Here is a 9,049-nt window from a genome sequence, read left to right as displayed (position 1 = left end):
TCCAAAGCAGCATCTTGGGCAACTTTTAACTGAGCATGTTTAGTAGCCGATGTCATGTTCATGAGCAAATGAAAATTAGAATTAGGACAGTATCAGTCAAGTTAACTTTAAATAATTATTTGATCCTCAATGTGTATCAGTCAGCTTAGCTCCATTAGTTGAAGAGCATGTGTCTGACCCTGTGGCTGTTGTCCTCAAAGCTCTTCTACAATGGGAACATTAAAATCAACAAATCAATAAGATGGAAAAGAACCAGCAGCAAGAACCCCTGCTGCTCCTGAAAGCTCCAAAAAGTCTTATGCAGTAGTGCATCCATATTTGTATAACAGAAGTAGCTCTGAAATGAGTAAACAAATGATCCAGTAATGTATAGAGACCTCACAAGTCAGTGCCTGAAAGTATGTAAAGGTACCATGTGCATATAAAAATGTCTCTCAGTGTGAGGGGAATCCATGTCAGGTCTGTTGACTTGTGATAGCAAATAGCCCTGTTGACTTTCATCAGGTGTAAGCATTGCAGGTATGTGTTGAGGATTAGTGATGTGGTCAGGGGCAGAAATGTAAATGCAGCCATGAAAAGCCAGGCAGTTCAAAGTGATTACCATGCTGTGGGCTATGCCACACTTCACTCTCCGCCAACCTCAGTTTTCACTTCCAACTTTCTGAGGCAATGAGGAACTCCAGAGGAATTCTTCTTTGTGAAAGATGGGTTGAGATCCACTGGGAAAATAGCTGTCTTCTAAAGAAACTCCAGTTCTTGGAGCTTCCCTAGCTATATGCAAAGAGTTGCTCATAAATAACAAAGCTAATGTTGCCAGCGTGCAGAGTGCTGATGCATACCCTCCAAATAGGAAGTGTTACTCGTTTCACCTTGATGGACCCTCTGCTCAGAGGGTCACTGAAATGGTATGTCATTGAAAATACAAGCATTAGAAGGAATAGATCGCATTTTGAATGCATGGCATTTCCCTTACACTTTCGTTATTTGTCATAGTTCATATTTTACTATGTCATGTCACTTTTCATTTGACTGTAGTTTTAGGGGATTTTGAAATTACTGCTTAAAAAACTGTCTCCGTTACTTTTAGTTACAAAACACAGATCTCACAAAATACAAGACTGTGAAGACACTTTTCTATGCTTTAAAATTCTCTTGGAATTGGGTTAGGAAGGGAATTCCCTGCAATTCTATAGCTGTGGTGCAGCAGCTGTGGTGGCCAGAAAGTGAAGTGCATGAGAAACTGTCATAGTGCAGGCTAAGGAAAATACAAACAGGCGTAATAGTGTTTATGTAAACTTGTAAAGGTCTTTTTTATTAGTTCAAGCAAGCTAATTCAAGTACTTGTTGAGTTATGCTGATGGTAGAATGGCTGTGTGTCAGCCTCCTTGACAAATGCGTAAAAACATTTGAGTGTGATGTTAAAATGACAGTGGTGGTGATGGGAAGTCCCCAACCTGATATTGAATGCAGATGGTGTTTCAACAGTGTCAGTCAATCAGCTAAACGACTGGGAACAAATTCTTACATTTTTGACCTTGTTTTGAAAAGTGCAGAGATATCAAAATCAGCAGTTAGTTTGCTGCCTGGACTTGATTTTTCTCCACATACAAAGAGTTCATTTTGTACAGCAGCAATCTTTGTTCACCTGTAACATACTCTACGTTTCAGTACATCACTGTCTCTGAAGATCACCTTTCTGTAAGCACTCATGCATAGTCCTTCAGTTTTAGCCCCAGAAAGAAGGGAGAGGATAAAGCCTTGAGTGATTTGTATGAATAGAGAGAATTGAAGAAACTAGAGCCAGGATGCTGAAGAAGTATTTATTAGAGGAAATAATGGTAATGAAGATACAGTAAAGAAGAACTGGGCAGAACTTGGAAGTCATCCAAAATAGGAACATCTTGGAGGAATAAGCCAGTGGGTTATTAAAAAGAGCAAAAATCAAGACCATGCATAATGATTTAGTAGGATCGGGAAGCTATCTTGGGATATTACCCTTGCTGTGAGTTTGTTTTGTCGGGACCATGGTTCAGTATAGATGGCTGAACTCTTTATCTTTTCTGTAAGTATCACTAACCCACTTCATTACATTTCCAGGGAGACCTTCTTTAAATTGCAGTCTGGTCTCATGGCAGACATAGCAATGCTGTGTTTGCAGCTTCTCGATGCGTATTAACATGGTAGCTCTGTTGTAGTGTGTGTTTTCATGTGAGGCATTCAGTTCAACCCATGTTAGAATCAGTTGGCATGTCCCATATATAAAACATTTTGATGTGTTCAGTTTCAGTCAGTTTCAAATTTGTAGAATTGGGCAAAATATTTTGATATTCTTGAAAAAGACATTGCTGTGATTTTATGCATTAACATCCAGTGTCTTTGACATAGTAAGGCTTTGGACAGAGATTGAGTTACTTTCATTTTAACTTTCTAGGTTGAGCATTTTTATTGGTTTCAGAAATTCTGTACTTTTTTTTTCCCTTGATGTTTTGTTTTGCAAAAAAAGGTCTGATCTGTCAGGCCAATTCCAACAGACCAAAGATACTCCTGTTCTGAACAGCTTGATGTCAGTGTTAATTAACTGCAAGTCCCTGGTTAATTGCATTTATTTGAAAATGCACTGGCAGTTAGCTGATCTTTCTAGCAGCCCTAGAGCTTGATGAGTGTGTTACGTACGGGTATGAAGGATCTGGTAGATCTTCATTCAACTGTTCTCTTTCATGAGGATACATGGATGGGCCTGTGATCTTTAGGGTCCCCATAGGCATTGCCCATGTGTTTTCTCTCCCAAATGTGACGTTCTTTGGCCCTGTTGGTGCTCTGGGTTCTATCCCTAAGGTCAATAAGTCCCCCAAGGACCCAACAGAGAATAAGATCTTTCTGTTTACCAGCAGGTGGCATTGATGGAGCAGACAGCGATGTGCTGTGGGCATTGCTAATGAAGAAATTAGCTGTACTGGCTTCCTGGGAAGCTTGGCTTTTGTGTTACTTTTTTACTTGCCAGGTCATCCCCTTAGACTGCTCCGGGGTAGCTTTTCTGAAACTTCCAAATCTTGTGCAGAATGATTGCCTTAAATTTCTGTTGTTCACCACTCAGTGTGATTTTTCCTAAGTCATACGGCCTTATTTCTCATCTCTGACTGTATGATTGAAATATATTGTTGTACTAGGCTTGGATACATTTCTAGGAACAAGGTTGTAGGAGAACAAACATATTTGGGAAAGTATTTTGCATGCTCCCAATATAAATGAGAATTTGTTCACTTCAAACCACAGTGGCTGTCAGTTGGAAGAGAAGATTTTGGGTTGCAAAATGATACTAATTTCAAAATGAAGGCATTCATTTATCCAGATGGATGTTCTTTTCATGTATCACAAATTATGGTTCACTTTCACCAATGACTGTTCAATAGAAGGCCATCCTCCTTGTCCTGTATGAAGTCCTCTGGTTGCTGAGGGAGCACATCCTTCACATTTCTACATCAATGTGCGCTCTGAGGAAATCATCCAAAAAATTCTTATGCCAACCAGCATCTTGGTGCAAGGGTTTCAAGTGGGAAAATACACAGATGAATTTACAGCGAAGATTATGGATTAAGCGCACACTAAAAAGTGTCCAGTCTCTTTTTTTTCTGTGAGTCTTAATATAAAGGATTACATGGGAAATTACTAAGGACTAGAACAGAAATAGTTTACACTAGAGGCATGTATGTAACGCCAGTGGGAAGGTTGTTAAATCCAGACTTGGCTCTTAGAAAGGCTGTAATTGCCACCCATAAACTAAATATTCCTAGAGGCACTGGATGCTGTGCAGCCGGTGTAAAACAGCGATACAGATTTTTGCATTGTGCTCAGAGTCTTCCAAGCAATTGTGATTTCTCAGAAAATGCCTTGGTCTGTTGAAGTTACTGGACTTTGGCAAATTGCTGTTTAAGAAAAGGGTCAAGGCATGGTGGAAGAGGGTGGATTTTTTCCTGACTCAGCAAATAGCAACGCTTTGGAGAAGAGAATGAGGCAGGCAGAGACCCATCGGTGTCAAACTAAGTAAAGGGAAATTGTAGTTAACCAATATTTATGAAGCCTTTCATCCATTACTGGTCTTAAAGAACTATTTTTCTGACAGCCATAGATTGATGTGACCTGGGAGGTAGAGGCTGGAGGGAATGCATTCCCAGGGTGGTGGTTTACCTCAGGAGCAGTGTCTGACTCTTCTAGCATGTAGTGTGTGTGCAAAGAAATAACCAGCACCTGCTCAAAAATGACAAGGCTAGAGAAGGGAAATTTAGGCAGAATTCCCAAATTATTTCTGTCTATTAAATACGTGCTTTGAAAAGATCCAGCTTCAGCAATGATGTTTACACATGTACAGCCCTTAGCCTCTGCTGACTAATTATGATTCTACCTATGTTGTACTTGGCAAGCAGACAGCATTTGTTCAAGGGGGCTCTTGCCAGCTGTGTTGGTGAAAGTGCTTTTCAATAAGATTCCAATTAAATGCTTTATTAATATTTATTATTCACTGCTTGCAGTTGTTGGTAACATGCATTTGCCCAGGAGAGCTCAAAGGAAACGCAGCAAGGTGTTACTTGCTGGGGAAGGCAGAAAAAACCAGTCCTTTAGTTGTTTGTGTTCGCTGCATGGTGTGTAAGTGCTGATACAGATCCAGCCTGCAAATGGCGAGGGTCTCTGTTCAGTAAATTCCCCGCCCAGGACCCAGTGTAGCGTGGCTGGCAGGCTCTGGTGAGAAGGCAGCCACTGCATGTTTGTTCAGCAGCGAGAGCGGTGGGCAGCAGGGCTGGCATGGCTTTAGTTCTGTCAATGTTTTACATAAAGCAAATATTTCCAAAGGTTATTCTCAGAAACTGGAAACTGAGGGCACGTTGGGCAACGTGTGTTTCTCTTGGTCCAGTACTGCGCCATAAGAAACAGCAGCCTCCTCGGAGACTAACGAAAAAGCTGAATTTGGCTTGGCCTTTCAGTCACAGGTTTTCCCAGATGTAGTGAATTGAGTATGAAACATGAGCAGTGAAATCCACCTGGAAGCCCTCTAAATTGGACACGAACTTGAGTGAATGACTGTCAGCTTGTGTGGGACTCTCGGTGCACAGATGCAATAGCGTGGCCACAAGCCCAGGGGACAGATGGGTTTAAAGCATTTTCCAAATCAAAGTTTTAAATGAACGCAATCTCCTTCCCCCTGTCACAGTTGATAATACCAAGCATGGTTTTTCGAACATCTGAGCTGAGTCATTTCCATCAGCCAAGCTCTGCTTGAGTTAACACAGTAGTATGTTTTTATTAAAGTGTGAATTGTTCCTTTTCATTAATATTTCTGTATAAAATCATTGTGGCCTCGGAGCAAACTCCCCTCTCTTTGCTATCAGGAGTGAATGTGAGAGAAAGGCAAGACAGAGTTAAAGGCTTCCTAACGTGTGAAGTTTGACAAACCAAGTCTTTGAATTAAATGCCTGAAATGCTACTTTGAGACACCTCCCACTGGCCATCCCATCAGTCTTCAAGCATATAGCACATATATATCTCTACCAAAACCAAACTTCTGACCTGCAAGCCAGACCTTGTGATTTATACTAATTATGCCACTTCCACACATCAGGGGATTTTGAACAATCGGTGCATTTGTGCATTTGTATTAATCTCTTTTAACGTATTGTTGCTCTGTTTCTGTTACTATGTTGATGCCAGCTGAGAGTAATTCCTGGGGAGTACAGCTAGGATGAAGCTGTTGTAAAGACGAAAAGAATTACTGCACTTCTCTTTAGGATTGATTATTTTTCCTGTGCATCTGAGCATTTATGAATTATTGTTAATTCTAAACTATATTTTTCTTCCCCAGGATTTAAGAAAAGAACTTAATGAGATTAATTGCTGTCTGCAAGGTGCTCAAAGCTTGTATTTTAAGGCAGAATAGGCTGCCATTTAGTAAAAAACAAGTCAGCATTTCTTGGGGATGGTTCAGGTTTACCCTCTTTTTTGTATTAAACTTTGCTATGCTTCACATTTTGTCTGTAAGTTCTTTTATAAATAAGATTCCTAGCCTGGAGTGTTGCTTCCACTGCTCCATATTGATAACCAAACCACCTTGACACTGCAGATTAAACCAGCTCTGCAGTTGGTGTACATTGATATCTATTTACTTAGTCTGTCGGTCTTAATTGATAGGGCTTATTTATGTGCATGCAGAGATTTTTTCATATGATTAAAACCCAGTGATATTGGTGCATTTAAAATTTTGGTATTCATCTACAGGAACAAATTTGACTAATAAACATTGACTTTTTTATTTTGCATGGATTTAAATAATTTTTGGAATGTCTGAGCACAGTTATAATGATATACTCTTTTAAACATGAAGTGAATCTGTTTAATTTTGACTAAAACAAAAGCTTGAGGAAATTATTCCATTTCAGACATTTGGGGCTCAATTCTGCTTGTGACATTTGAAGAGCCACTACAGAGAGTGTTATGAGTTTTGTTTATAAAACTTGACAGAAGTTGGCACAATAGGGGAAGTGAGTTGGTGGTGGGTTGTCTGAATCTGGTTAAAACACTTTGAAATTTTTATTGCAGGAAAATATTCGTGAACTGTCTTGGGTCGGGTCAGAGGGAAATTGAGACAATGTGCAAGGCCACTTGCCTGGCATGGAGGGCACATCCTGCCATGGTCAAGGGTTGGAAGAACCCAACCCACCAAGTAACAAGGCAGACTTTTGACCACAGGAGGTCTTGCCTTTCAGGCAGGCTTTTACCAGACACTTTATAAAGTAGATTTGCAACTCCTGTCATGCATCAGGGCATGGCATGTGAGTCTGCACTTGGCCCCTTGTCTTGACACAACATCTGAGAGTGGCTGGAATAGAAATGAGAACATCATTTGCAGAGATGGCACATGTTTTCATTAATATGTAATCTTGCACCTTATAATAGGATAGATAGCAGTTTCAGGATTGAGCCTCATATACAGCGGGTAGGCGCAGTGAAAATTAATTTTTTTTTCATTATCTTGAATGGTAAACCCATCTGCCAGATACAGAGTGGTGCTGAACATTGCTTGCTCCATTTTTCTGTGAGGAAACTAATTAAAAGATTATAGCTTCTGTGTTTAATAGTTCAAAATATATTGGTGACATTGCTTGCCATTCAAATTCCATCATGTTGCAAGCAGGAAAGGGAAAGCATTCTGACACGTCCTCTCTTTGGGATTCAAGTTCTTCTCATTCACTTTCTAATCTGATCTCCCAGGATATCAAATGAGGGCTTCTGTTTGTTAACAAATGCCCAATGTTAAATGAAAGTTAAATGAAACCCAGTATCCACCACTGCTCAGGTTTACTTTGTGCAGGGCCCTTCTGGCAGTGTCCCAGAGAACTCGTGTTTGATGTCCAAAGGAGAATTGACCTCACTGTGTGTAAGAGAATACTTGGCATACTTCAGTGGTTGAATGAACAAGTAATTGTTTCTGTGTGATACTTGTAAATAAAGTCCTTTCAACAAGGGTGCTGAAAACCACTTACTGTTAGCTGCATCCCATGCTGTCCTGCTGGAGTGGCAGTTACAACCCACAGCAAACTTAGGTTGATCTCTCTAAAACCAGCACCATGGTGTCTGGGATCCCATGTTTTCCTCTTGCTGCTAAGTGAGACTTTGATTTGATTTGACTGTATTGCAGTTTTATCAAAAATTTGCTCTGTCCTAAAAACATGAGAATTAAACATGGCATCTTCAAAGAAGAATTTTGTTTATAATAATAATAATAGCTTAGCTGTGGTTCAATGTACTAGTGAAGGAGTGGGCTGCATATCTCAGTCTGACTTTTAAGCTACAGTTTCCCTATGTAGCTTTAAGCTCTGTTTCCCCTTGTAGGTGATGTTGCTGGGACAGAGGAGGGATCTGCAGCTGGCAGAAACCTGAATGCATGGAGCTGAGCTGATCGGCGGTCTTCACCAATTTCAGATAGTCTAACTGCTCGAGAAACTAGGTCCCAGACCCACAAAACCCAGGGGGACCATATTAGGAATGGTGATCTAGCACTGAACATTCTTCCACAAGAATTCTTTTCATTAAGAGGGTTTAATTGCCATCCCAATGACTGTTAGCCCCAGCAGAGTTTAAACTGTGCCCATGAAGTATTGACATAAACTGTTTTACTTTCTGTGTCTTCTTGTCAACTCCTCATCAATGAAGACCAACTGGTGGCCTCTTGAGGTGTGTTGCATGTCGAGTGCTATTTATTTACAAGAACCATAGACTAGAGAAGTTAATATTTCATCTTAAATCTCTTAAGTGTGGGTATTTAATTACAGATTGCAGCCTGGATAGCAACCAAGCCATCTGTCATGAACTTGCACTTTTTACCAAATACTTGTAAAATGTAAGAGGTCCAATACTTTAAAATTGTCCATCTCTTGTTGACTTGCAGGACAGCTAAGAGTTAGGAGATCACCACTGTTCCTTCAGTGCTGTATTCTTCACTGTAGTGATTAATCCTCCTTCCATTCAAATGGGTGTTCCTTAATTTTGTAAGTTTTCACATTTTTTCCTCTGCTTCCATAGGAAAGTAACTTATTAACATTAACAAGTTGAGAACAAAGACTTTGGGAATCTGCTTTTGAAATGAAATATTAATCATAGAATCATAGAATGTTTTGGGTTGGAAGGGACCCCTAGAGGTCATCTAGTCCAACCCCCCTGCAGTGAGCAGGGACACCGCTAACTAGATCAGGTTGTTCAGAGCCCCGTCCAACCTGGCCTTGAACGCTTCCAGGGATGGGGCCTCCACTACCTCTCTGGGCAACCTGTTCCAGTGTTTCACCACCCTCATTGTAAAGAATTTCTTCCTTATATCTAGTCTAAACCTACCCTGGTTTAGTTTAAAACCATTACCCCTTGTCCTGTCACAGCTGGCCCTACTAAAAAGATTTTCCCCATCTTTCCTATAGGCCCCCTTTAGGTACTGAAAGGCCGCAATCAGGTCTCCCCGCAGCCTTCTCTTCTCCAGGCTGAACAAGCCCAACTCTCTCAGCCTGTCCTCATA

This window comes from Egretta garzetta, unplaced genomic scaffold, assembly GCF_000687185.1.
Source record: "Egretta garzetta isolate BGI_Z169 unplaced genomic scaffold, ASM68718v1 scaffold292, whole genome shotgun sequence".
NCBI lineage: Eukaryota > Metazoa > Chordata > Aves > Pelecaniformes > Ardeidae > Egretta > Egretta garzetta.
This window is presented reverse-complemented; position numbering follows the sequence as displayed.